General features: G+C 40.1%; 1 protein-coding gene across 1 annotated transcript in view; it reads right to left on the bottom strand.

Moving 5' to 3' along the window:
- LOC124342654 (uncharacterized protein DDB_G0271670-like) overlaps positions 1 to 18514 on the bottom strand; it is a 37629-nt gene extending 19115 nt beyond the window's left edge. The window contains exons 1-2 of the mRNA XM_046795729.1: positions 18391 to 18514; positions 3680 to 3739 (exon numbers count right to left, since the gene is read on the bottom strand). The gene's annotated coding sequence lies outside the window, so the exon portion shown is untranslated. The remainder of the gene's footprint in view (positions 1 to 3679; positions 3740 to 18390) is intronic.
- Positions 18515 to 23355: the final 4841 nt, after the last annotated feature.

Genomic DNA, 23355 nt, shown 5'->3' on the forward strand with positions numbered 1-23355 from the left:
AAAGGAAAATAATAATTTTTGAGGTTTTCTGATGCGCGCTCGCGCTCGCGCCCGTCCTTCAGTCAAAGTCGCCACGGCCGTCGTTCACCACGGCCTTTTGTCTGGATTGCACGTCACCAGCAGACTAGACAAGGCCTTTTTAACATATTTTTCAATTTTTCAGACGAAAATTTTTTGAAAAATTAGACACGATTTTTATAGAATTTTCTAAAAAAAAAAAAAAAAAACACTCGATCGTGCGTTCATATAAGCCTCCTTTTATCCACACACTCACTCTCTGTCCATCTATAATTCCCAAATCAAACAATAAACGTCGAGAAATTGATTACAAAACAATTTGTTTGTGATCTCGGATCAAAAAGGGCAATGACGTAATCAGGATTATTACGACTCTTTTTTCGAATGTCATGCATAACATTTTTTTTCAATCCCCTACGGGGGGATTAGGCGATTTTTCAACAAATAAAAAATAGAATTAAGACATGACACAATTGAATGATAAAGCGAAATTTTTGTTTGTTTTTGATTACAAAATAAAATTGAAATAAAAAATTTTTAAACCAAAATTCAAGACGAACAACATTTTTGTGGTTAGATATCAAAGGGGGCTTACTAAATCCAAAATTTGTAATTTGAATTTTTTTTGTTTTAGCGGAGATCGCTAGACCTCAGCAAAGTTCAAACCACCTCAACCACCGCCCATTGATAAGAAGCAACGTTATCTCTCTCTGTAAATGTCGTCGTTGGGTTCGTTGTTGATTGACCCGGCCGCAATCCATTTTAAAAAACCCGCGCCAGAGTGCACACAGATAAGAAAACGGTGAATTCATTCATTCCAATATCGTTCAAAAACTTCAACTCAATTCGAGCACGTGAACCGAATTTCTTCCTATTTTTTTTTTTTTTTTTTGGCTATTCCAAGAAAAAGAAAAAGGAAAAAAAAAAAAAAAAAAAAAAACGAACGAACGAACGACGTCTCGCCAACATAAACGCCAGGCATTTCCTGGACCGGGTTACACCACCGCCACCACCGCCAACACACAACAGCTGTTATTGTTGTTTTTCACGCTCTTGTAACTGGTAGTTAGGGGGGAAAAAAATTCTTCTTAACCGCTCTGGGCACGCTATATTCATAGGCGAAATGCAATTTCAAATCCCCCAAAAAATATAAAAATAAAAATAACATCCACCCCCCCTATATGTGTGTTTTTTACGCACTGCCGTCTATACTGATAAGTATAAGTTCTTTTCTAGTTCGGCAGCACGTAATAATCAAATGGTTGCGCATTTTTTTATTATTATTTTCATCAACTTTCACCGCCGCCGCCGCCCCATAAAATAAAATAAAATAAAAAGGACGACGAGAAAAGCGCGGGAAAACGGGAGTTGGCAGCCCGTAACAACGGCCATAAATACCTGTAATACAGTAAGTAGTTGGTAACATTAGACGATTGAATCATTGCACGGACCTTTTATTATATCATGCCACCATACCTGTGCAGAGACGGTATAGATTACAGGTGTAGCATTACCTGGGAATTCAAATGGCGAGTAAAAACTTAAAAAATAAAAAAAGAACGACCAGCCCCTATCTCTCTCTGTCTGTCTATTAAATAAATGTAATTTCCAAATGCGTAGGCAGAAAAAAAGAAAAAGAAAAAAGAAAAAAAGAAACCCAATAACAGACACTCACTCCAGTTGGCTGTGCGTGTAAGTTAGTTAAGGGTGACTGTTGGCGTTCGCACAATATTGACCGCTTCCGTCCGGCTCGGCAGCCGCAGACCAATCATTTTTTTCTCCGAGCAGTGTATATATATAAATAACGCAATATTCAACGAAAAAATAATTTAATTGACATCAACGTGACTACAAAAAAAAAAATTGGAAAATAAAATTTAAAAAAATGGGGGGGGGGGGGGACGCCAAAGGTTTTTGTCACATGATTCCCACGGATAACCTAGGAGAGAGTTACTTCTATCTACTCACCCCGCCCGTATATCCAATCTAACGACAACCGAGACCAAACAATAGGATAGGGAAAAGAAGCTAGGTTTATAAGGGATCTTTTTTTCCAGTTTTTCTAGACCTTTGTCTACTAGGTCTATTTTTTGTTTTTCAATTGTTGCGCAGCTTCTTTCACCTAGCGAGCCCTTGTTATTCTCCAATTGGGGGTAGTTGGGGGGCTACAACCGTAAAGGTGGTTGGGCCCCTCGAATCTGGATCACATACACACGCACAAGGGGGCTCACGGATTCATCATCCATCTTTAATTCGACAAAAAACCTCCATTATTCAACACCTGGAGGGGATCATTATATTACCGACAAGTGGCGCGACACAATTTTTTCAAACCGCCAATCGAAGCGAATGATGTGATTTGATCCAATTCAGTTTCGACAGCCGAGAGAGATAGAAAATTCAAAAAGCCAATCGGAAAATAAGGCATTTTTCTTTCCATTGACGCCTCTACGGTTATTTACGAGCTCTCTCTCTTTCTCCCAACTGGCGAAAATAAATGGGCGCCTTGTTGTAACATTACTTTCCGGTTGTCTAACTGTCCTCCTCCCACAAGTCGGCGAGGCGGAGTCCCCCCACTACTACATCTATACTTGGTCTCTCTATGTACCTATTCATAATAGACTTGGGGAAAAGATTATGATCATCTTTTACCCTTTTCTTCTTCTTCTTCTTCTTCCCCCTTAAACTCTGGTGGTAAGACGCACGGCCAAGAACTTTTTCATTTTCTTTCGTAATTGGGGGACGGTTTTTTCCCTTTTCTGACTCGAGAAGTTTGGGGTTTTACAGGGTAGGCGGAGTTCTCTAAGAATTCTTTTTTACTCCGATGCAGCTGCTTGAAAGCCTTTTTTTTTAGTAAAAAAATTTTGGGTTTTATATAACATTCGAACTATTTTAGTTTTTCAGTTTTTTGAAGAAAGACAAAAGGAAATGTTTTATGAGATTGGTGAGTTTCGATGTGCGTGAACTCGTTTCCTTCACGTTCAGTAGGGAAGAAGAAGAACAAAAAGATAAACACGACGGAATGATTCGAATAATAGAAGAAATGGAATAGAAAAACGAATTCTTCCCGTTTCTTTTATTTTTTACGAGTTCTTTCCGGCTCATTTCGGAAATGTTTTTCCACAGAAAAAAAGGATTCCCATTCATTTTTGTTTTCGTCTCAACTGTTTGGAGAGATTTCATCTTTTTTCCAGTGAATTCCCCGGTTGAACCAAAACAAACAAAATGTCGTCTCCCCCTTTTTGTTTGATCTGGAAGAAATCCAATTCTTTCAAACCCCCAAAATATATACAATACACCGCGTCGAGTGTGCGCAGCGGAACTGGTTGTTGTATCATCCATTTAATAACAGTCCTCTCTCTCGTGTTTTGATGGACGTTTTTTCGTGTGTAAGCAAAAGTCGACATGTCCCATCGCTTTTAGCGCGTTACAACATTTTCAACGCAACAGACAGTTAATCAAAAGACTAAAACCGAAAAAATACAAAAGTGGGCCAGCCGTAACAATCATTTTTTTTTCGTGTTGTTTCGTGTTGTTTGCCTCTCCTTTCGTCTGCTATTTTTGATGGCAGCTCACGCAGACAGGAGCCAGACAGACGCTCATTACAACCCAACAGGTACAAAAAAGAAACGGAATATTGTTACGTGTGTGTGTTGCTTACCTTTTCAGACGAAATGCGGCGTGCCGGAAATGTCAACCGTTCAGCAGCAGCAACAGCAGACTAGAAAAAAAAAGTAAATCACAAAAAAAAATTAGTTTTATTTATTTTCGAAAATGATGTACACACATTGAGCCGAAAGTCTAAATAAATAAATATCAATCTAATCTTAGAAATTTGAAATTGGGTGGTTCAAAAATAGACTTTGAGCCCGCCTTCATTTTTTTTTCAAACTAATAAAATCTAATTCGCAATCTTTCAGCGCCGCCAGGAGCGACAGTTGTGAAAGTAATTTGAAATGACACTAGAAATAGAAATTATAAAGTGATGAAAGAGAGAGCCCCCTTCCTCCCCCCCAAACGCACCCAAAACGTCGGTAGAAATGCGATCTATTAAAAGAGAGAAATAGGTTATATAATCCACACACACACATATAGTCGATTCCCGTTTTTAAATGGTTCGGAATGAGAGATAGAGAGAGAAAACAAAAATCTATCTATTTTCAATTTTAAAATTTGTTGGATTAAATTTCCCTTTTTTAATACAAAGTCTCAACTGTCAAAAAACGGGATACCCCCATATTTTTGTAGACTTTTAAAAACAAACCCGAGAGTCTAGTCGCAGCAGCGATCCCTGGCTACATTTTCCTGGAAAAATCGATGCATCTGCCGGGCCCAGTTTTCATTGGTTTCCCTTTAAAAAAGAGAGAGAGAGAAATGCGGAGGGACCGTTGTGTGTCCTCTCAATCGGGGAAACGTAAAACTCCCCAGCACCGCCGTTTTCGGTCGAATTTCATTCCCCCTCTTACCAAAAGTGTATACTGTTGGATATATAGTGTTTATGGACTATATATATAAATGACGTTGAGATGGCCAAGCCCTGTGGCTGCCCTCCTTCTGTCTCTTACATTATGAGATCACATTTCACGCCGAACTGACCACCTACCAACCACCTCGTCCCTCTCGTCCATCAAACGGTCAAGCAACAAGCCTCGGTAGGAAAAAAAAAAGACCTTTTCTTGGCTTTATTATTATTTCCATCTTCTTCCTCTATACGGTCGACTGCACATTCTAGACGCGACTGCGAGCCCAGTGATTGGGTCAGACTAGGGAAAAATAGGAGGGTGGTCTCTACCGAAAAATGGTGGGGGGGAAATCAAATACAATAGAATTGCGATTGAGTTCTAGTTCTAGTTGTGTGTGCTGTAAAGCTTTTTCTTTTCTATTTTTTTACCTGATGATTTGCTCGGCCAGAAGCGGCTCCGTCATCACCCGGTCAAAAGAAGGAGACGGGATATCAAAAGGGCGGTAGATCGGCATATCGTCCGTTATATCTACATCAAACAAGGATTGTATGTAGGGGGGCCTTATAAAGAAAAGGAAAGAAGAAAAAAATCGTATTTTTCTTCTTTTATTCCTCGTATATAGACCTCTCTATTATATCAAATGATGAAACATTCTCTTCTTCTTCTTCTTCAGTTTCGGCTGAATCTTTAAAGGCCTAAACTGGCACAATTTCGTGTGTGTGTCGGGGGAAGAAATAGGCCTATACAGAGCTATTATGTTCTCTCTCTCCCTTGTAAAGAGTCGGTAGCAGGATAGGAGCAGCAGCTATATAATAAAGGGCGTGTCGAGTTACTCAAAGATCCGCAAAAGAACCCCAGACACACACACACACACACATGGGAAGGATAACACAAGAGCCGGTTCACATAATGTTGAATTTTATTATTTTTTTATTATTTTCCTGAGCTTCTTCTTTTTCGGTTTGTTTCAAAAGACAAAAAGGAAGGTTTATAGGTTTGTATTATCTAAAAAAAATATATTATTTTGTTTAAAACCTCTTATGAGTAGAGAGGGGCTTGCTCTGTCAAATGAGATTGAAAGATAAGAAGATGAAAAAAAAAATATTATATAAAATTTAAAAACAACCAAACAGGAAGATGAATCTTTTTGGTAACAGAAAGCTGAAGGGAGTTGAAACAAAAAAAAACGTCAAGTCTTTTTTTTTTCAAATAAAAAGTTCGTGTCGTGTTTTGATTGAAAAATGTTTAAAGGAAATTAAGAAGAAACAAACAAAAAATGGTTGCTCATATCGAAAGAATCGACTCTTGCCATGGATGTTATAATAATACAATACCGAGAAATACAAAGGACTGACCCCCCAAATATGGTGGACGAGGGGCATCGACAAGACAAACCAAACCAAACCAAAAAAAATTAAAATAAAAACTAGTCCCGACAGCATTCCTCATCACTGCTGCCTATATTAGCTGATAATACATCGATTCTAAACTCCCCACTTTTTCTTTCTTTTCTTTTTCAAATTTTCCTATCACGAAAAAACGCCTTTTAAAGATCATCAGGCGAGCGAGCCAGCTGACCATCCATATAAAAGAGCTGGAATTACCTCTTTTTTAGACGCTCCTGTTGCTAAGGACAGATTTCAGGCTATCTAAACGACAGACAGACACACACAAACTCTGCGTGAATGCGTACCTCTAGCGATAATTAGCCAGAAGCAGGAGGTCAAATCCGTCTATTTATAAAAATTCCCCAAAAGCAGAAAGAAAAATCGAGCACAAAAGTCTAAAAAAGAAAAAATCACACCACTTGTTATTTATTCGTCTGTCTGTATACGTGAATATGCAAATTCGCCAGCCAAGGGGAATAAATATACAAACAGCCAAAACTGATTGTTTTATTTCGAAACGGTTCGAAGAGAAGAAACCATCAGCCAACAGACAATCTCCTTTAGAAAGAACAAAAAAAAAAAAGACTTGCCAGTCATCTGACCTAACCACTTTGATTTCATTTTGTTAGTGTGTTACGCAACCGAATGTTGTGTGTGTGAAGAGAGAAAGCGTTGAAGGGAAGGCCCTCCGAGGGGTCAAACGACGGGTACGAACTCCCAAAAGAAAAAAAAACATCTCAATGACTGTGTCAAAGCCACAAGAGAAAGAGAAAGAGAGAAGGGATGATGAGAGATGTTTCACCTCCGTCTGGCGAGTCGTAAATACCGGCCGGCCGTAATTATACCGACCACAAATAAAGCGCAATAAAAATCCCGCAGAGGGGCGAGAGAAATAGACGAATGGCGGTGGTTGATGTCATTATTATTATATCGAGCTCGCTTTTTTCTCTCTGTGTGTAAAATAACAATCATCCAGCGATTCGACCTCGTGACTACCTTCGTTAATGGACAACTTGCTGCTCCGCCACTAAATTGGTGCGGGGGGATGTATAACCTGACGATTCCGTAAAATATCTTAAATAACTAATAGATAATCAACTTGCATGATTGGTCGAGCTCGGTGACCACTGACCGCTACAGGAATTAAACCCTCCGACAAGAAAAAAGAAGAACAAGTTTCTAGCGGTAGAAATAACGAAGGCAATTGCATTTTAAAAAAAAACAACCAAACAAAGTTTCACATTTCGACCGTAAAATAAAATAAATACACCGGTGGTTTTTCATGTTTTAACGTTTTGTAGAACAAACTAATAATAATAGGACGGGGGTAAAAACCCAGTTGGGGTTTTTCTCTCTTCTTCTTTGAGGTTTGTCGATCGGGCCGCAACATTGTTACAACACCGACCAAACACAATCCCGATTCTTCTGCTTCTTTCCAGATATATATATTTCGGTGTGCGAGCGATTCAGCACCAGTGCTGGAGGAACATGTCGCCCAATTTCAAATGTATTTCATAACAAAAGCTTAGATCCTTGTACGGTACCGTCGCAATTGTCTGCGGTACAGCTGCTCTTCCCTCCTCAAAAACGCCATGTGTTGGCTAACCCATAGAGGACCTTGCACACGCAAACACCACCTACCGTACCACCGTACAGTCGTATAGAGTCTCTTAACAAAAACACCTTCCTATCTTTTTTCTTCTTTTTCTTTTGAGTGTGTCGGGGCTGAGCGCATCTTGGAAGACCTTGCAATCTTATAACCAAGGTTTCTGTATTATTTCTTTCTCTCTCCTCTCGTCTCTTTCACTCTACACAATGGCCTCGAGTGCGTTCACAAAAAAGGAGAGCGAGGAATAAATTGTACAAGGACAGGTGTGGTCTAACAGGATATTTCTGCGCTCTCGTTTTTTTCTATACGTACATACAAAACCGAGTTGTAATAGGAGTACAGACGAACCTTTTGCTGAAGGTTTCTGTGTGTTTGTACCGTATTCTTCTTCTACAAGGACACACCTCCTGCATTTTTCTGTTACGAAATCAAAGAAGGAGGAGGATGCTCTCTTTCATCATCCGACAACTTTTATTTTTCCCATCCGCACAAAATGCCGTGCACGCGCCGAGCACTTCCTTTTCTTGTAGTCTAGAAAATGACAGGGAGATAAATGGGCTCCAAGCTTTTATTTAAAAAAAAAGAAAACATTTTTCTCCCCTTTCTCGGGAGTTATCTCCGTGTGGAGCGATTTATATCATATCCCGGTAGTTGTCGCTAGAACTCTCAGAGCTATAAGGCAAAAGTTAGAGCCTACAGTAACAAATCTAGAGCATTAGAGATGATGCACAAGCTCCACTTTTTTTGGGTGAGACTTTTCTGTCGAGAGAAAATACGGGAGACTGTGGACCGGAACTAAGCGCCGTGGTTTTTGATCCCACGTCTGTCACAACTTCTTCCATATCCAAGTCCCCATGACTCCCTAAGTCCCGCGTCAATATTGACATTTGCTTGGACGACAACAAAAACTCCGAGACATCTTTAAAAACCGTCAAACAAAAATAAAAAAGAGGCGGAATATTTGAAAAAAAAAAAATGAAATGTGTGTGACTGGCAAATTTGATTTTTCAAATTTCCCGCCCACAATTTTCGCTTTTGGCCAAGGCTATATAATTCGATTCGCAGTTATTGATTGACAAGCGCAGAGTGTAGGGGTTTTCGAGCGCGAGGGGGTCAGGTTATATTGGATTTAGTGTGTGTTTGCACGTAATCTGTCCGCCTGTAGACTTTCTCTGTGTGTGTGTGTTGAACTTAAAAACACAAATATGCGGTCAGTGAAGCTCTGAAGGTTAACAGAGGGGATGCGAATGGGGTCCTTGTCCGATAAGAAAAAATTGTTCACTCTCTCGTTGGCTTGCCACGCCTTGTTTATTCAACAACGTCAAACAGCACACACACGCGCAGAGAGATATTCGAAATCATAGTAAAAATGAAACCCCGTATAGGAAAGAAATGTGGGCGACCTTTGTACCCGACGACCCCTTAGCAACCAAAGTCAGAGAGCTACTACTACACACAGGAGACGGTTGGAAAAAATCATGTGTGAAAAATCAAAAAGCTTGAAAAAGAAAAAAGAAATAAAATTTTGTTTTTTCTTGGGAGACTATAGACCTCAGCCTATCAATCAATCCATCAGGTAAATATCCCTCCCAGAAATATTCATGCCCAAATAGACAACACACAAACACTTTTGTGTAGAGGGCGGCCGCATTTATTATTTCTCCTCCGATGTCCAAAATGCAACAACAGACACCCCAAGGGCCCAGAAATGTTCAGATGGAAGAAGAGAGAAACAACAACTCTTCCATCATCATCCAAGAGGCCCATGTTGATCTTTCTATGAAACATTTTTCCAGGGGAGGGGGGGGGTGGATTTATCTATTGATAGAACCAGATGCTCGACACAGTCCAGGGCAGGTGTTTAATTAGTACGGCAATCAGTAATACACCATCCAGTATAGAAAGAAAAAAGGGGGACCACACCAGCAGCAGCCGAATGTTTACACTCTTGTTCGCCATTGTGTCCAGCCGTCCATCAGAGTCGTTGATGGATCCCTTTCTACACCTATCCATCGGGATCATCCCCCTATAGCTGTACAACAAGTGTTGAAGTAGTAGCTGAAAAATAAATGTTTTAGCCTTTTACGGCCCTCTGGAGAGAAAAAGACACTTGCACACACACGTTTCATTTTTTTTTCAAACCCCCCAACACCTTTCTTTTATTAGCAACAAACATACACTAAGTGATGGCAAATTGTCCACGGACACGTACGTGTGTATACTGTTGTTTTTTTTCCTTTAACGACTTTTGGACAAAGATCGAGAACAAGAAAAAAAAGAAACATGGACTCTATTATTACTCTGTTGAGTAGAAACGATTGCAAACGACTCATTCACAAGAAACGGTCGGAAATTGATGGCCCCAGAGTATAGTAGACATTATAACGATTGCTTTGTTGTGCGTGTGTGTGTGTGTGTGTGTTGGTGGGGGCAGTTTCATTCAATAGTACATAACCGGGGCGGTCATAAGGTCCTTCCGGTAATGAAACAAAATAAGAGAAGCGGATACTAAAAAATAAACTGTAGGAAACCGAGTTGATCCCTGCAGAGTTTCTGATGAACCCCAAAAGTTTCCTGAGCTTTAAGAAACTTCACTCGCATCTTTTATTTCAAGAAAGAAAAACGACCTAAGACGAATTTGAAAAGAAGAAGTCTTATCGCCATTTTCGTCCATGTGAAAAAGAATTCTGACCGCACAACGGCCATTCCTACATACAAAATTGGTATTTGTCCCTTCTTCTTCAATGGTTTTTTCTCCCCATTGAATGGACAGACACACAACAAAAAGGGAAGAAGCAGTTTCTTCTTCTTCTACCGGCGAAATTTCTACTCTCATTCTTCTCTGGAGATTTCGGGTTCCCCCAACGGAAACAACAAAGATACACGGGGCATATAGGAGCGCCAAAGAGTGTGATATTGGGACCATCGGTGCTGGACCCAGGGTCACTACACACAAGAAAAGAAAAGAAAAAAAAGTCCCTTTTTTTCCCATTCATGGCCATCCGACCTGCCGTCACTGTGGAATGATTCAGCGGGAAAAATTCAAGTTCCCCCCCCCCCTCTGTCTCTCCAAGCAGAAAACCATCAAGTTGATTTTCGTTCTATTCAACAAACAAGAGGTGTGCACTGCTTTTTTATTTCTTCTCCCACAGGTATGCACAGCAGAGTGCACCCAGCAAGAGAGACCTTATAGATATTGTGTGGGCGGCAACCGTCTAGTTTCTCTGGTGATGGACGATATCAAATAAGGATCGACAGTGACGCGACAGGGCACTTTTTTGGTAAGGGGGAAATCCATTCCGCTTCACGGAAGCGGACGGAATCCAGCGGAGAAAGATGAATCATATTCCATTCTTTTCTTTTTTTAACGAACTGATTCACAGGGGTAGGTAGCACATCATCAGACACGGTCGATTTGTGTTAGCAATCTCCAATATAGAATGTTGATCGATTCGGATAAATAAATCTTCTTCTTTTTCCATCTCGTGCAAAAGTCTAATGAAATTGAATTCAATTTCGACAAACCACCAATTTGGGCGAGAGAGGCTCAATCTATTTTCATCTATTGTTAACTCGAGTTGTATATGACTTTGGCGGCTACTTCACGGGCTGTTATTATTATTTACCCTTTTCTTCCTTCTTCGATTTTTTTAAAAAAGTTAGTTTGGTTAATTTTTTTGTTTCAGGGGGCGGATGATGTCGGAAAAACACACCCAGAGCTTCCCCTCTCGGCCCCCCCTTCGGTGCGGCTGGCACCTGTTGTCTTCTTCTTTTTTCCACCAATTACCTCATCCGTTCCGCACGTCTCGGATGAGCTCAGCTCTTACATTTCTATATACCAGAAGAAATCTAAAACAATATAACAAACGCAGCTCACTCCCCACCACCCCGATCCCTCTCTTGTCTGCCCCTTCAAAGCCCCAAATGGAGAAAATGAAAAAGTAAACCCCCTTCAGGAGAGAATCTCCCAAAAAATCACACAAATGATGATGAGAGAGAAACAGTGTGAAAATAACCAAATAAAGTGAAACAGACGAGATACAACAACAGATGGCGGACGACCAAGGACGTAACGGGGGCACAGTCCCATTGACTTGTCTCCCTCCAGTAGGAAATTTTTAAAAATAATATTACAAGAAATAAAAAGGACAAATCTTTTTTAAAAGGCAAAAAAAAAACAAATGTAACTTGATTTTTATTTTATTTTTTTATCATGAATCATCAGGCCGAGCAACTCTGGTGAAATTCCACGTTCTAGTATTTCACTTGTAAAACGTCCAAATATAAGGAGAGCAAAGACACAAAAAAAGGTGGGGGGGGGCAGCGAAAAAATTGTACGCGGAGGTTTTAAATTCGGTTCGGTTACAGCCGAGAGAAAGTTGCTAGCTTGGTGGGAGGAATCGATAACCTTGCCGACCTTTAAGTCTTCGTATAACAACACACACACATATGCCTAGCATCTTCTTCTTCTTCATCTTCTTTTAGGGGGTGAAAGAAGAAGAAAAAAATCGGCAAAGGACAAACGAGTCTTCTAGCCCTAGTGTCATCATCCATCACGATATCGGAGAGATCAAGTTATATCTCTTCTCCCTCCTTCAACTCGTATGACATTCACAGGCTACAGAAAGAAGGAGGAAAAAAAAAAAGTTTCTTCTTTCACTAGTGGCTAAAATTATTGTGGCAATCGCAAACATACGGGCTTGCACATCCAGACACACATAGAAAAACCCGCACAACCATCATGCATTTGCGCACAATTCCATCTGAGCGCGGCTGATTAATGTCATCTGATTGTGTGTTGGCTGGCTGGCCAAAAAAAATGTTCTTTTTATTCATTAGACAACGACAACAAACAAGGAATCAAGAAATATGTTTCGTAGACGACCCATATCGCTTTTGTTTGAATAGTGGTAGTAGTAGCAAGTGTAGTAAGTGTTGTGGCCTACGTATATTGACTTAAAATTTCTAACCCCGGAGAGAGCGGCTGTAATTGATGACAGATAACACAGAAGGTCAAGTTATATGCTCGGGAGTCTCTCTCACAGAGTGTACGGAGCAAAAGTTAATGACTTCTGAGAGATGGGGGGGGTTCTTCTGCTCCATGTCGTGGGAGGCTCATTAAAGACGATAAGAGATGCATGCACCAAAGTGAAGTCGAATGACGGGTGGGGGGAAGACCAACGGATAGCTTCACACACGAAAATGAATGTTGAAAAGTTGGAAAATACCAAAAAAAAACCTGGGAGAGGACAGCCGAAGGAGGAGTGTCTTGACAAGCGTCTGAGCTAATTTGTTAGCGACGAAATTCTTTTCGACTTTTGGAAACAAACAACAAGAAGGAGAAGAAGATGCTCGAGAGATGCGCTTTAGTTTTTCACTTGATTTATTCGGGCATATGCTTTCCATTTGGCCGGAATGAAAATAAAAGCCAAAAAAAAGTTTAAAAAAAAAGGGTCAAACTTATTGTCGTCCCTTTTCTAGTCCAAATAATAATAAAAATATTAATAGTTTTTTACTGGCTACCAAACTCCAGTGGGACTAGAGTATTTGGTATCTCAGGTGTTGTCTTGTTTAGCTCTCTTTGGCTTCTTTTATTTTTATTTTTCCGCTCTGGGTGGCCATCGAATTCTAACGACAATTTTTCATCCCCTCATATTTGTTGGTGACTTTATGAACTTTGTGTGTGTTGTTGTTGGATTGCTCTTGCAATTGTACCCCACAACCTTCGTCCTCCTCTTCAGTGATGTAATAAAAAAAAAGAAATAGAGAACGATTAATAAATGCCCCGTGTCCTCCACTAGCGGTCCGCCGCTCCTACGGGTGGTTTGTTGTTGGTGTGTTATTGTGAGATTATTATTCGACGGCGCAAGCGAAAATTATTATGGGCAGCTGCTGCTCTTTCAAGTGGGGTGGGACCGAGGGCGTTGGGAAAGAAAAAAAAAAAAACGTCCGGCACAAGCCAAAAATAACTGTTGGTCTCTGCTGACAATCGTCTGCTTTCTCTCTCTCTCTCGGTCTCTCCCATTTATTGCCAATTAAGATTTCCCAGTCATGATAGATGCAGATATACAATTACCAACCTTCGGGTTCGGTAGATGGAGGGCGAAAAGAATGACAGAATAGCCCCTCTTCATTGTGATCGATTTCCCTCTTTAGGCAAAAGGCAGCAGCACAGAGATTTTTTGTTTCTTTTTGAATATATTCGTTAGGTTATCATTTTCAAGGGGAAAGTTAAGAAGAAGAAATGACCTTGTCTCCGTTGATGGATTGGCTTATCTTTTTGATTTTTATTTTTGTCATATACGCTCGCCTATTACCAGAATGGAGTGGAAGCAGCTAGGGGATCAAGGAACGAGCCTCTAGAGTGTCAAGAAGCTCTTACCTGCCAAAAAATATTAAAAAAAAAAAAAATAGGAGAAAACGTCTGCTGCATAGAGGCATACACCTGTCCACATCATCCAATCCTCCTTTTTATCTCACTTGTGTCTTTTTCTTTTTCATTTTTTTTTTCAAAGAAAAATAAGAAGGGGCATCCTTTTGTCAACCTCGGCATTTTCATCATCTGTCCCTGCAGACAGACAGACAAACAGGGAAAGAAAAAGGAGGAAAATGTTGTAACGTACGACGATACAATTGAATATTCCAGTAAAAGTGTGCGGTGATGGTAAATTGTTGGTTATATTGAGTGTAACACATACTATCGTATTATACTGCCCTACTATACTAGCCGGTATAGCACACGCAGACACACCGTTTACCCTCTTTTTTTGGCGAGTTTGTCGACATTTACAACCGACACCTGTTCCAATCGAGTGTCCAGCCTTTTTCCTCCCCCCCTCGTTTTCATGATAGCCCTAGACAGGTGTCACACTCACAAATATCTACTTTTTACCGTACTCCTTTCTCCTCCTACCAACTTCTGGTCTGTCCGACATGTCAATTTATCTCTCTCTTCTTTCCTGGACTGTCGCATTGTCCAATTCATGAGGATGGCGGCCCAACCTAGTGCTAACTACCTACGCACCTCAAATGTACTCTGCAAACCTAGAAAAAATAACCGGAAACAGTGTGCGATATGCCACTATGGTTTTATTATATAGGCGAACAGGCTAATGTTGCTCACCTGTGCGAGTGTTATGCCACATGTGTCTGTCAAATCCCCCCCGGCAGATGAGAGAAAGATATGCATTGAATACGGAAAAAAAAGGGAAATGAGAATGAACAAAAGACATCTACTCGGAAAAACCGACGAGTAAGGTGGCGGATGGGATGATGGTGCAACTCGCCAACGTTTCCAGACGTCCAAGAGATTAAAGTGCCGTCTTATACTCGGTAGAAATTAAATAAAAGTGAATGTGGCTTTTCCACGAAGACGCTTCCTTCCAAGCTTGTAACCTTCACAAAATACCTCCAATTGAGTCCATTCCCCCCCTACCAAAAAAAAAAAAGTCCTGGAAATTTTTCCGATTGGACACTCCGGGGAATGGAAAAAATAGAAAAAGGTGAAGGACGCGGTAAATTGATCCCTCTAGAATTTGTCAATCGGCAACCATCAGTCAAAACAATTTCAAAGGAAAAAAAAGAAACTGTGATGCACATGTGTGCATTTCATTAGAGTGTGTACGAATAAGGTGCTGGAATCGATTCACACATGAGAAGAAGAAAAGGAACGAAATATAATCCTGTCGTTCGCAGCTACATGTATCGACATATCTTTGCTAGCACTAGATCGAGAGCTGCCAGTCTTCATTTTCCGCATTCACCCCGAAAGATATCCCAAGGATTCCACGTTCCACGCGCGTCTAGTCTGTCTCCTGTTTTTTTCTCTTCTTCCTATAGATCCGTCTAGGAGACAGATCTGTCTTTTGATAAGACATCCATTGAAACAAAAACAAACCTGTCTATAAGAAGATGTAGGGGGGAAGAAAAGAAAAGGGACACACACACAAAAACATTTTCAAAAAGAATATAGAGAAGACGGAACACAAAAGTTTTGTTTTATCGTACGGTCGGCATCTGAGCAAGGAGAGGAAAGAAAAAGGGAGCCCAAAAAGTACAAACATATCGAGAGAAAAAAAGGAGCCTTAGTAGTAGACACCCGAGAAAAACCTAATCTACATGCACGCAGTAGGAGTCTGAGAGACACACCACCACGCTGTATATATAGAGCACCGCAGCACATACACCAGCTCTCGCCTGGTGTATTTTGCAGCTCTGTTCAAATATAGCGCGCCTTTAAGGATCTCCTACGGCTTGTTCAAACTGAGAGGGGGGCTCTCTCTTCTCGTCCATATCTTTTCAACCCCAAAAGACATTTCTCACACACAAAGTTTCATCATCATCATCATCAACTCGAGTCGGTTTTCTCCCTCACTCGCTTCAAGAGATAACTGCAAAAATCAATGAATAGTCCACCATATCGCCGACCTGATAGATAAAACCAAATTTCTTTTTTTCCCATCGAGTGTGTAAGTGGGGGGGGGGGGGGGGGGGAGGACAATGTACACGCCAGAGTACAACTGCCGGGTTCGATAAAAGAGGCCGGGGTTAAACAACAACATTGATTTAAACGGGTACATCATGTTGAAAATGCTGCTCTTAAAAACATGAGCAGCCCCGACCTATAACTGTTCTCCAACGCAGTCGGCAATCATCGTCGGACCGGGGCTGCTGCTGCTGCCACCGTAACTTGATGACCATCTAACGTTCTCCGGGTAACTTCTCTCTTTCCCCCCATCTCCTAGCTCATTGGAAACAAGAACAAATCTGTCGAGGGCCCTTGTGTTGTCTGGTGTAGTAAAGTTCTCGAGTGTCGTTGACTACATCTCTCTCTCTCTCACACAGAATCAATTTTGCCGATTCAGCTCATCTCTCTCTGTTTTGGCGAGGTCACCCAGTCGTTCGTTCGTTCGTTGGTATACGTCGTAGAGTTTCTCATTCAATGTCATCTCCATTTCATGGTTCTCTCAAACGGAAGATTTCTTTCAAAGAGAAAAAAAAAAAACTGCGCATATGAACACGCCGCCGAGAACCAGTTGATCCCGAACCGACCGGCGGTAGATTCAACTTGATTTTCGGCGTTTTTATAGTTGCCGGTCTGATTCGTTTTCACGCAGAGAGAGAGAGAGACAAAGATTGCGGGCGACAAATCCGGCAACAAGTTCACGTCGCATCTCTCAACGTTTTTGTTTTTATCTCGGCATGGATGGGGGGGAGAGCGAGTCGTTAAGTCGTTAGTTTGGATTGGATTTCGCTATTGCAACAGCGGATAGATATAGTTACCGGCTGGGGCTGCAAAGTTCGTCCGTCAAATGGGAACTATAATCTCAATTTTATCAGACTTTCATAATAAAAAAAAATATCTAAAGTTTTCGCAACAAAAACAGAAATGACAAACAAAAACGCGAGAGAGTCTGATGATACCAAGGGGCTAATCGCTGGCGATGACCCAGTCCGTCCCAGTCGCCAGCTAACAACAACAAGGCCGCGCATTGGCCGTCGTCCGTCGTGTGAACGAGCTCGACACACCACGCCATCAGCGCCGAACAAAATGCCTTGTGCTATGACTATACTATTGGAATTGATAGATTCTTGGCCCTTGGCTGATGGCCCCGGCCACCATCTCCAACAGGGGGCTACTCACTTACAACCTAATCACTGGGGGCTCTCTCTCTCTCTCTCTCGCTGTCTGTGTATCGGATGTCGTTAAAGATATGTTGTATATTGGGTCCTTGCTTCCATTCGAGACTCCCCTCACACACATCCCCCCAGACGAAGGGCACCCAACGTGTTGCTTTTTTCTTTCCCTTTTTTATTTTGTTTTGGTTTTCGTAACTACACCACACAGTCGACCGCCGCCGACGCCAATCTAAATCCCATCTACTCTGCTACCTAATCCATCACGCAGGGGTTCTCCTATTCACTTTAAAACAAAAAAAAAAAAAACCCAACCCATAACTGCGTCTCGAAAAACTTTTCGGTCGTTTTTTAGTGGCGCTGTTTTCAATTTCTCAGCCTTGGTGATTCACCTCGATAAAGGGAATTAAATTCGATTCACACGGAATCCATTTCTTCGTTAAGAGGACACTTAAAAGAGAAGCGATACATTTTTGTTTTCTTTCAACAGGCGAATTTGAATCGGCGAATCGAATTGAGAGAGTGGATTCGATTCGTTTTCCGCGACTGCCACGCCACCTAGTAGCCGGAAACGACATGGACACATTTTCGTGAATTTTCGTGATTGATTTTGAATGAATGGGAAGACCAAAATGGTCTACGGTATCAAATTATTCCAGTCACAAAAAAGGCAAAAGTTGCGCAATCAAGCATTCTACATCAAACACACGCTGTCAACAATACGCAGAACTGGTCTCGACTATTACTTAATAAAGCAAAAGGCCTAACCGAAGAATTCCAAGAAAATTGAAGGATTCAAGAAAAAATAGCCGGAGAAGTTTGTCGTGTTTTTGAATTAAATTATTCCATCAAATTAAAAAGAAATAATTTTACCAAAAAATCAAAAAGGAGATCAGTTTGAAGTTTGAACTCCCCATTGATTTACAACTTTGTTTGGGAACTGATATATTTTTAAAACACGATTTCAACGTTTCCTTGGGATAATTTTCTTAATTAAGGTGGAAACCAGTTTAATGTTAAATTAAAACGTAGTTTGACTGGTGTTTGTGGTCTAATTTTAGCACTACTTTGATCGCGATCAGAGCATCTTTGTGGATGGCGAAATGTTTTCCACGAATGAGAATTCAAGGCTAAAAACAGTTCAACAAAAAATGGTTCGCGGCGAGTCAAAGAAAAAATCACAAAGTATATAATGAAGGGTGTGGCATTAAACCAGGGAAAGGCCACACATCTAGAATAAAAGCAACCAATTAATATTATTGTGAGGTTATCCTACCTTCTTCCACAGAAAGATGCTGCAAGTCTGCAACCTGAAGCTCCGTGTCTTGGGTGATCTGATGAGCACATGGTGTTGGGGAATTGAGCTGGTGTTTCGATAGAATGATGATGTGTTCCACCATAGGAAAGTTGGGCAAATTGAGTAGAAAGAGCATCAAGCAGCATGTTGAATTAACTTGATGAGACGGTCCAAGAGTTTTTTTGCTACATGCACCTGAGAGCTAGTCATGCCATGAAAGTTACGATAAGCCATGCTTGAAACCCAGCAGAGCATGAAACACAGTCACTTAAAACTGTTAATGTGAATAAATATGCTGAATTAGATGCAGAATAAGGATAGAGTATGAGGTATTTTACACTTTGCGTTTTCTACGTCTTACGAAAACACGTGGTGGCTTATGCATGCTGCTGAATGTGCCAGGACTGCCAGCCATTATCACGCCACCAAAAACCATGGCATGTTACATTCGCAGAAAAATGGCTTCTTTAATCAAACGTGACTTTGTTCAGTAATTTTTTTTTTTTCACAGGAGAATTTATTGTTCACGAAACCAACAAAAATGGATTCAATTGTGCTGTTAAAACTAGCGCCATTGAAAATCATCACATCATGATCACATGTTAAAATGTTCTTCAGACTCCATCTGGGGACAGATCCCTTCACCGCGTGTTTCTTGTCCGTTTCGAACGCCCTCTTTTCGTGACTAAAAGAAATTAAACTAAGAAATTAAATTTTTTAATAAAATTGTTTGTAAATGACGGGAGTAATTTTATTTACTAATTTTCAATTGATGACGCATACATGGTTAATACATACTCATGGATTCCATCATTTCCATATTCTGTTTTAACACACACATCCTGCGTGATGCTGTACTTTTCTATTGTAATCTTCCAATTTGCTTCCTCATAAAGCCCTTTTCATGATTTCCACCGGTGCATGGAATGCGGCAATTGCAGCATAGGCAGAAGTCGTGACGAAACCTTTCATAAATAAGTACATAGATTTCGCGTACATACATGTAAAGTGAAAATTAAAGTAAATAACAAATTAAAAAGAAATGTGAATATGTAAAATGAAACAAATCGGCATAACTGAGTTAAAACCATGTTTCTTGCCCAAATCAAAAGTCCTATTTGGGATGATGGAAAAATGTGAACCACCAATCTTTATTTTAAAAAAAATACATAAATGAAGAGTTAATTAATTTTAATCTAAAAATTCACCAAGAATTAACATTGAATTTTGTCGATTATTTTATTTTCCTCTTTTGGAAATGTTTGTACGAGTTTTCTTTTTTTTCGTATGTCGATCTCCTTTTTAGCTACCTCTCGATAAGAACCTGCTAAACAGGCTGCTGGCTACTTACGTCTATTTATCATGAGGGCACAAACAACACTATCATACCTTTCGAAAAATTTAATTAATTCTGTGTGAAGGGGGATTTCCACATTTGATGCAAGCTCTTTGTTGGAGAAACATTTCGTTGATGCTCGTCAAACCAGAATGAGCCAATCGTAGACCATGTATAGTATTGAACAGTGTTTTCGCACAAGGCCGTTACAGTCACAGTCGCTTACTCAGTTGCGACAAATACTACAGTCAACAAAAAAATAGCTGCTGGTCGGCAAAAAAATAATCAAACAATTTTATCCAGTTTTGAATCAAAGCCAATGAAATGTATTCAAACCGGAATAAGGGCGGCCAGGGTCATTTCTCTCTAATCAGTTTCACCCGCTCATAAAACAGACTCGCCCATGCGGGCACGCCCAATATTCAAATGATATCCAGGTTTTGGAAGTGACTGTGTTGATTCCTGTCCAAGTTATAACTAACGAAGCTATCACCAATTAACTTCGACAAACCATATGATCTGTAAAATGTACGACGGGTTCAAATAACAATGTCAATTTCTAGGAGGTTAAAATCACTAAGGAATTACCTCAGTTATTAAGTAACCTGGAATCTCTTGCTCCGTAGGCAAGCGCCTTATCCATTGGGCCACATGACCACATTATCATAAAAATTTACACTAATATTATTTTCATTACTTTTTCTTGTAAACGTTTTACCTTTCCAAATATGGGTGTTCTAGATCTAGTTCTGGTTGGAAAACAGGTAAAAATTATGCATTGAAACCCCCCCCCCCCTCTAGAATTCATCACGACATTTTCCTTTTTTCTTTCATTTTCTCCTAGATAATTTATTTAACAAATTTGAACCGGAATTCCTTGACTTGAAACGCAATAAAATAAATTTATTGTCGATCCCCGTTTATTGAACAGAATATTGAACTTATAGATTGGGATTTCGGGGATCTCCCGAGTTAAGGGTTTTTCAGAAACAATTGATATCCTGTTTCGAATTCCCTTCATTAAGCTATTAATTTTGTACTCGTGAAAATGTATATACTTTCTTTTTAATGAGATCGAGATTCGTTCCTTGTATTTCTGTTCTACGTTTTAATCAATCCGAAATTTAATTTGTTTCACGCACTCTGTGTTGCGTGTTCGTGACACAGTCGACGTGAACGAAAAAAAAAACCTAAAAAGTGAATTAACGAGTTAATTATATTTTAATTTGTGGTATGGTTATATGTAAAGGGAGCAGACCGTTCAACTATCGTTCATGCCCTTGTCAGAGAGAGCAGCAGAAAAGCTTGAAAGCTCTTTGGGCTGGTAGTGGAGTAAAGTTAGATTTTAACCTAGAACAAATTGCAAGAATTGATTTTTTTAATGAGCTTTATTACTATCAAGGTAATAAAGAGTTGTTTAAAACCCTCCGAAGAAATAATTATATTTACTATTAAAAATATTGGATTTAAATTAAAAATTTCATTAAACTTTTAATTAAGTACCGAATTTAAAATATTAAAAATTAAAAAAAATCATGAAATGAAACCTTGTGATAGGCTACATCATATCACCAAATATGAATGTTTTCTGTTGAACGGTATTTTAGTTGTATAATTTAGAAGTTGTGAAATTTTTAAAAATTTTACAGTGCCGCCAAAAAGGTTTAACACGGTCTCTTATGCCCGATAGTCCCTTACTAAAGTGACGATAACTTATAAACTATAGGACCTAAATTTTTTCTATTGTTGTTAACAAATAAAGAACATCCTAGCGTATAAGAATCGATCGTTGAAATATGGTGTTAATAGGACTTTTTCTTTAGTTTTTCATACTTAAAGTTAATCTATGATTTTGCCTGAAAACGATGACAACGCTCGTGGTGGGAATAAGGGAAAATCATAGACTAACTTTAAGTATGAAAAACTAAAGAAAAAGTCCTATTAACACCATATTTCAACGATCGATTCTTATACGCTAGGATGTTCTTTATTTGTTAACAACAATAGAAAAAATTTAGGTCCTATAGTTTATAAGTTATCGTCACTTTAGTAAGGGACTATCGGGCATAAGAGACCGTGTTAAACCTTTTTGGCGGCACTGTAAAATTTTTAAAAATTTCACAACTTCTAAATTATACAACTAAAATACCGTTCAACAGAAAACATTCATATTTGGTGATATGATGTAGCCTATCACAAGGTTTCATTTCATGATTTTTTTTAATTTTTAATATTTTAAATTCGGTACTTAATTAAAAGTTTAATGAAATTTTTAATTTAAATCCAATATTTTTAATAGTAAATATAATTATTTCTTCGGAGGGTTTTAAACAACTCTTTATTACCTTGATAGTAATAAAGCTCATTCAAAAAATCAATTCTTGCAATTTGTTCTAGGTTAACATAGCCTTTTGGCATAACTTTACTCCACTATGGGCAAACCGGAAAAGAAATTGAGAACGTGACCGCAAGTCGAAGCTGGATATCGCCTCAAGGGAAATGTTACAGTCATCCAGGATAAGCAACGGGGCAACCGGGTTTGGTTATCAGGCTGGCCAGAGTGAAACGTGACGGCGTGTTGCCAAAACCCAGCAGGCAACTTGTAAATACAAGAGAAATATATTAACATGGGTTATAAAAAGGACTGTCGTTGGTTGCAAGCGACCCAGAAACAGTCCATCGAGTGGCCGCCCAGCTTCAGCATGTGTCAGAAACGGAGGGGTTCATCGAGTTCTTCTTGGTGCGGCGGACGGACTGGAGTCGTCTGTCTCATCGTTTGCATTCTCTGGATTATTTTGTTGTTGATCACGTTAGTTTTCCATTTGAATCACCAGCAGAATCGGACTCTCGATAGCACGGAATCCACTAAAACAGTTTTGTCAGTCAAGCCCAGTGATGATTTCACCAAGAAACAGTGTAGCACCTTCCAAGATGAAATCGCCATTCAAATTCCTCAATTGAATTTCCCGCTGGTGACGGTGGGCAAATTTGCCAAAGATTCGAAGAGATTTCAAGCGTCGATGCTGAAAATCACCAAGAAATTGGTCGACAGCTTCAGAGTGGCCAACGCCAGCGCCGAGCGAATTGATTCGCTCTCCACCCAAGTTGACGATCAGTTAACTCACGTTTACCGCTCCTTGGATGTCTATTCGAATTCCAATCACCTCTTCGAATTCGTTGAGCAGCCGTTGAGAAATGTGACTGAATTCACCAAGAGAATCGCCCACCATTACCTGTCGACGGCCAGAAAATTCGAGCAGCTGTTTCACCTGATGAAAGTCGTCGTCAACGGCTCGCTGGGCAAAAAGCTAATGAATCTGGAAAAGGCAATCAACGTCGTCGAAGGACACCTGCATTCCTCCGCCCACAGCCAAAGGCAATTGGAAAAAGCCATTCAATCTGTCACGAATTCCAGCATCGAAACGGCCCTGCGTTTGGAACGAGACAACGCCGAACTGGAATCGGCCTCGCATGAATGGCAATCGCTCAAAATGAGGAGCGATTCGGTCAATTGTTTCGAGAGTTGGGAATGGAACTGGTGGCCCATCACTTACACGTCGACGTCCGTCTGCTTCGGGCGACCTTCCGACCAAGAGTGGGCCAATTCC

The sequence above is a fragment of the Daphnia pulicaria genome, chromosome 6 (genome assembly GCF_021234035.1).
Source record: "Daphnia pulicaria isolate SC F1-1A chromosome 6, SC_F0-13Bv2, whole genome shotgun sequence".
NCBI lineage: Eukaryota > Metazoa > Arthropoda > Branchiopoda > Diplostraca > Daphniidae > Daphnia > Daphnia pulicaria.